General features: G+C 39.0%; 1 long non-coding RNA gene across 2 annotated transcripts in view; it reads left to right on the top strand.

Annotated features, from left to right (window-relative positions):
• The window catches only part of LOC100555632 (zinc finger protein 239), a 28,683-nt gene that overhangs the window by 1,330 nt on the left and 21,107 nt on the right, over positions 1-6,246 (top strand). The window contains exons 2-3 of one of the 2 annotated variants that reach the window (XR_010002283.1): positions 3,655-3,924; positions 4,241-4,773. This is a non-coding gene — a long non-coding RNA (zinc finger protein 239). Of the gene's footprint in view, positions 1-3,654; positions 3,925-4,240; positions 4,774-6,246 lie in introns of those variants that run through there. The other variant, XR_010002282.1, reaches the window with a different exon arrangement.

The following is a 6,246-nucleotide window of genomic DNA, read 5'->3' as shown; positions in this document are numbered from 1 at the left end:
GATCTGTACTGTGGTGAGAAATTTACTCAGATTGTGGAGAACATACTAAGTTGCATGGAAGTGTGGTAAAGGTAAGGAATTCATCCGTTTAATAAAAAAATTGAACTCTACTGAGCTTTACTGAGCAAAACATTTTCATCAATTTCATTGCCTTAATTGTGATCAAGTCCTCAGACTGACTGTGCTGGGCCCTCTTCACCAATGCTGCCATATGAACTTCTCTGGTCTGATCCTCCTTAAGAGTGACGGGCTTTGGCGCAGGCTGTTGAGCAAGCCTGCTGCAATAAATCACTCTGACCATGAGGTCATGAGTTTGAGGCCAGCCCGTGGCGGGGTGAGCACCCGTCAATTAAAAATTAAAAAATAGCCCCTGTTCGTTGCTGACCTAGCAACCCAAAAGATAGTTGCATCTATCAAGTAGGAGATAAGGTACCACTTATGAAAAAAAAAGTGGGGAGGCAAGTTTAACTAATTTACGACTTGGAATGAGGAAGTGCCGTCAGAGTGGATGATGAAGCAGCTGCTCCCCCCTGTGGCCAGAATCGAACATCCCCTCAGGAGAAGGTTAAATTGCCTCTGCGTCTGTCTGTTTCTGTTTGATGTGTTCATGGGCATTGAATGTTTGCCCTATGTGTGTATAATGTGATCCGCCCTGAGTCCCCTTCGAGGTGAGAAGGGCGGAATATAAATACTGTAAATAAATAAATACAGTAGAGTCTCACTAATCCAAGCCTCGCTTATCTAAGTCTCTGGATAATCCAAGCCATTTTTGTAGTCAATGTTTTCAATATATCGTAATATTTTGGTGCTAAATTCATAAATACAGTAATTACAACATAACATTACTGTGTATTGAACTACTTTTTCTGTCAAATTTGTTGTATAACATGATGTTTTGGTGCTTAATTTGTAAAATCATAACCTAATTTGATGTTTAATAGGCTTTTCCTTAATCCCTCCTTATTATCCAAGATATTCGCTTATCCAAGCTTCTGCCGGCCCGTTTAGCTTGGATAAGTGAGACTCTACTGTAAATAAAACTGACCACTAGCTCCCCATGGTCTCCATTTATGACCAAGGGCTATGTATCTGGTCTGTGCCTTTTATAGTCCACTATGAGCTGCTGGGTCTTATTGATGTTAAGAACCAGATTATTGTCCCTGCACCACGAGAGCAGCCGGTCCACCTTATCCAGATAGGCAGGCTCTTCCCTTCAGAGACAAACCCCACCATGGTTGTATCATCTGTTAATTTGGCAATGATATTACTATGCTGAATTGGAGTACAATCATATGAGTACAAAGTATAAAGCACAGGACTCCACGCACAGCCCTGTGGCGTCCCAGTGTTGAGAGTGAGATTAACTGAAGAAGTATGATGACCTGACTTAACCCACTGGGAAGGTCCAGACAAGAACAGATTGAATCCAAGATCCAGGAACAGATTGAATCCAAGCTCTGTAAGTTTAGACACCAGCCTTTATGGGACGATTGTGTTAAAAACGGAAGTAAAGTCTGCAAAAAGCAACCTCATATAATAATAAGTTTATTTATATCCCGCCTCCATCTCCCCCGAAGGGGACTCGGGGCGGCTTACAGCAAAATCAAAATACAAGCAATGATAAAATATAAAACATCAAAGGACAAAAACAAAAACCAATAAAAATATACACAATAAGTTAAAAAACACAACACAGAATTAAAACATCAGGTTAAAAACAATGAGGTTGCAATAGTGGATAAGCAAAGTACGGTGCACATTATGGGTAACAAATTCATAAATAGATAAAAGTGCATTAGAATTATTTAAGATCACATTAGGGTACGGTAGGGAGGAGTCCTGAGTAATACCACTCAATCAGGAATCGGGAAGAGCGACCAGTGCAAAAGGTCGAGGAGCATAATAATGGTGATGGAAAAAAGATGATCTTAACCAAAGGCCTGGGTGAAAAGACAAGTTTTCAGGCTCTTCCGAAATGCCATCAAGGTGGCATTTCCACTGTCGTTCCAGGTGGGTCCGAGCAGGGTGGAGGGTGATGGCAATGGCATCCTCTATCCATCTGTTGCCTCTATATACAAACTGATGTTTGCCCAATGTGTGTGGAAGGCAAGAAATTATATGCCTGCAGACCAGTTTTTCGAGGCACTTCATGATGATGGAAGTCAGTGCCACTGGTCTGTAGTTCTGAAAATTATCGGTAGGGATACCGGAACAGTAATGGAGGCCTTCAAACAAGATCCTTAATCCCTCCTTATTATCCAAGGTATTCGCTTATCCAAGCTTCTGCTGGCCCGTTTAGCTTGGATAAGTGAGACTCTACTGTATATTGTTACATTATTACTACATTATTCTATGCTATTTTCATATTGTATTCTTTATTATATTATTTTGTTCTATTCTATTAATATGTTTTTATTATTATTATTATACATTATTGTAGTATTATAATATTCTATTCTTCATTATATTATTGTTATTTTCCATTACATTCTTTTGTTCTATTAATCTCTTCTTCTTCTTCTTCTTCTTCTTCTTCTTCTTATTATTATTATTATTATTATTATTGTATATTACTATATTATTACAATATTGTATTCTTCATTATATTATATTATTATTATTTCCAATTACTTTTTTGTTCTATTAATCTATTTTTATTATTATTGTATATAACTATATTATTACAATATTATATTCTTCATTATATTATTATTATTTCCAATTACATTTTTGTTCTATTAATATTTTTTATTTCTATTGTATATTACTATATTATTACAATACTGTATTCTTCATTATATTATTATCGTTTTCAATTGTTATTCTGTTCTGTTCTATTAATATATTTTATTGTATATTACTATATTATTACATTATATTATTGTATCTTACTATATTATATTGTATTATATTATATATTATTTTGAATATAATTGTATTATATTGTATATTACTATATTATTACATTATATTATTGTATATTACTGTATTATATTGTATTATATTATATATTATTTTGTATATACAGTAATTATATTATATTGTATATTACTATATATATTGTATATTACTACAGTAGAGTTTCACTTATCCAACATAAACGGGCCGGCAGAACGTTGGATAAGCAAATATGTTGGATAATAAGGAGAGATTAAGGAAAAGCCTATTAAACATCAAATTAGGTTATGATTTTACAAATTAAGCACCAAAACATCATGTTATACAACAAATTTGACAGAAAAAGTAGTTCATTACGCATTAATGCTATGTTGTAATTACTGTATTTACGAATTTAGCACCAAAATATCGTGATATATTGAAAACATTGACTACAAAAATGCGTTGGATAATCCAGAATGTTGGATAAGTGAGACTCTATATTATTACATTATATTATTGTATATTACTATATTATTACATTATATTACTACAATATTGTATTCATCATTATATTATTTTCCATTACGTTATTTCATGCTAAACTATTAATACGTTTTTATTATTATTTATTGCATATTATTATATTATAATATTCTATTCTTCATTCTGTCCCTATTATTTTATTCTACTATGGCATTGATATTTTTCATATCGTTATTATATTATGTTCTTATTCTATTTCCATAGTATTGTTACTCTGCTTTCTTTTTCTAGGGAGAGGATTCCCAGCAGGGAGGGAGCGAGGGCGGGCGGAAGTCCCGCCTCCCCAGCTTCGGGCGCCATCTTGGGGCCGGGCGGAAGTGTAGCGAGGGCGGGAGTGAGGCGCCGCGCACAACTCCTGCGGAGGGGGCGGGGCCACTTCCGGGAGGGCGTTCCTCGATGGCGGCGGCGAGGGGAGAGGAGAGCCGCGCTGAGGAGAGAGAAAGAGCGAGGAAGGGAGGAAGGCGGAGATGGATGGATGTTTATTTTCCCTCCGGGAGCGAGGTGAGCCCACCCGGGAAGGAAGGAAGGAAAGGAGGGAGGGAGCGAGGGTCTCCTGTCCTGAGGGAACGGGCCCATTGCCGGCCTGCCTGCCTGAGAGGAGGAGGAGGTGCCCGGATGTTAGGGGGGCCATCCTGAGGGAGAGGGAGGCCTTTCTGCGCATGCTCACGAATTTCGCGCGCGGAGGCAGGAATGGGGCGCAGCTGGAGCTGACGGGCAGGCCGGGGGGGAGCTCACTCTCTGCTCTCTCCCCCCCTCTCTCTCTCTCTCTTTCCGGATTCGAACTCCCGACCTGTCTGTCTGTCCGCCTGTCGGTCAGCACTCCTGCCGGGTGCACATGGCGCCGAATGCAAACGCAAGAGGCCACTATAACCAGTAATAATAATAATAATACTATTATTGTTACTGGAAAATGAGCACGTAAAGATACTGTGGGACTTCTGAATCCAGACTGACAAAGTTCTGGAACACAACACACCAGACATCACAGTTGTGGAAAGGAAAAAGGTTTGGATCATTGATCTGTCCATTCCATAATAGTCCCATTGTTGTTGTCTTGCCATTTTATACCGCACTTTATTGTCCAACTATGAAATTTCCTTTTCCCATTTCGTATCACTCTGCATTTCGCCTGGGATCAACGAAGTAGTCTCCTGTTTTTAACACTGTATCCTGCTTGTTGATTTTAATGATTGTTTTTATTGATATTGATGTTTTTTACTGGGATAATTGTTTTATTGCTTTGTTACTGTTTTTTTTTTTTGTTTTATCGGGCCTGGCCCCATGTAAGCCGCCCCGAGTCCGTTCGGGGAGATGGGGCGGGGTATAAAAATAAAGTTATTATTATTATTATTATTATTATTATTATTATTATTATTATTGATGTTGCCATCCCAGGTGACAGTCGCATTGACAAAAAACAACAGGAAAAACTCAGCCGCTATCAGGACCTCAAGATTGAACTTCAAAGACTCTGGCAGAAACCAGGGCAGGTGGCCCCGGTGGTGATGGGCACATTGGTTGCCGTGCCAAAAGATCTCAGCCGGCATTTGGAAACAATAGACATTGACAAAATTACGATCTGCCAACTGCAAAAGGCCACCCTACTGGGATCTGCACGCATCATCCGAAAATACATCACACAGTCCTAGACACTTGGACTGTGATTTTGTGATATGAAATCTAGCATATCTGTCTTGTTTGCTGTGTCATAATTAACAATAATAATAATAATAATTTTATTCTTATACTCAGGGGCGGCTTACATGGGGCCAAGCCCAGTCAACAGCAATAAAATAACACCATAAAACAGATTAAAAACATTGAAAACCAGTCGTAAAAATTCACATATACGGACAAAAGGTAAAATCTAGATAAAATCAGGAGAAACCTGGGCCAAAGTGCTAATTATGTCGAAATCATCAGGAGAGGGTGGATTGTCCAAATTGTCGTCACCTTCAAGGTGCTGGAAGAGGCGTAAACACAGGACTATAATTGGAAAAAACAACTGGTCGGACTTACCAAATCAGTTATTGAAGGCCTGCTGGAAGAGCCATGTTTTCAGGCTTTTCCGGAATGAGAGAAGGGTAAGGATCTGCCTGATCTCCCTGGGGAGCGAGTTCCAAAGCCGGGGGGACATGAGAGAAAAGGCCCTCTCCCTCGTCCCCACCAATCACACCTGCGAGGGTGGTGGGAGCGAGAGAAGGGCCTCCCCCGACGAGCAAAGGGATCCTGCATTTTCATAGGGGGAAATACGGTCACAAAGGTAGGTGGGTCCCAAACCGTTTAGGGCTTTGTAGGTAATAACCTGCACCTTGAATTGGGCTCGGAAAATAAACGGCAGCCAATGGAGCTCCTTGAACAGGGGGGTAATGTAATCTGATAATATAAACCAGGGGTCCCCAGACTTTTTAAAGAGGGGGGCCAGTTCATGGTCTCTCAGATCGTTGGAGGGCCCCACTAGAGTAAAAAAAACAAAACCAACTATAAACAAATTCCTATGCACACTGCACATCGTATTTTGAAGTAAAAAAAACCCAAACGGGAATGAATACAGCCTCAATGTTAATAACAGACATAATCATAATAATCGTTAGCAGTGGTCTTGATGAAGACCTTTGGTATTCATCCATTCATCCAATGGTTTTGGGGTTGGAAAGATTGGCCACTTACAAGAATTGTTGCCCAGGGGACGCCCGACTGAATTTACTCAATCTTTATTTATTTATTTTTGGTCTAAAACTATTTAGTTGCTTGTGATTTCCTTTTTTTCAGAATTTTAAAATGTATTTGTTATGCAATGCTTTTGACACGAAATAAATAAAT

The sequence above is a fragment of the Anolis carolinensis genome, chromosome 1, assembly GCF_035594765.1.
Source record: "Anolis carolinensis isolate JA03-04 chromosome 1, rAnoCar3.1.pri, whole genome shotgun sequence".
In the NCBI taxonomy this organism is placed as follows: Eukaryota; Metazoa; Chordata; class Lepidosauria; order Squamata; family Dactyloidae; genus Anolis; species Anolis carolinensis.
This window is presented reverse-complemented; position numbering and strand designations above follow the sequence as displayed.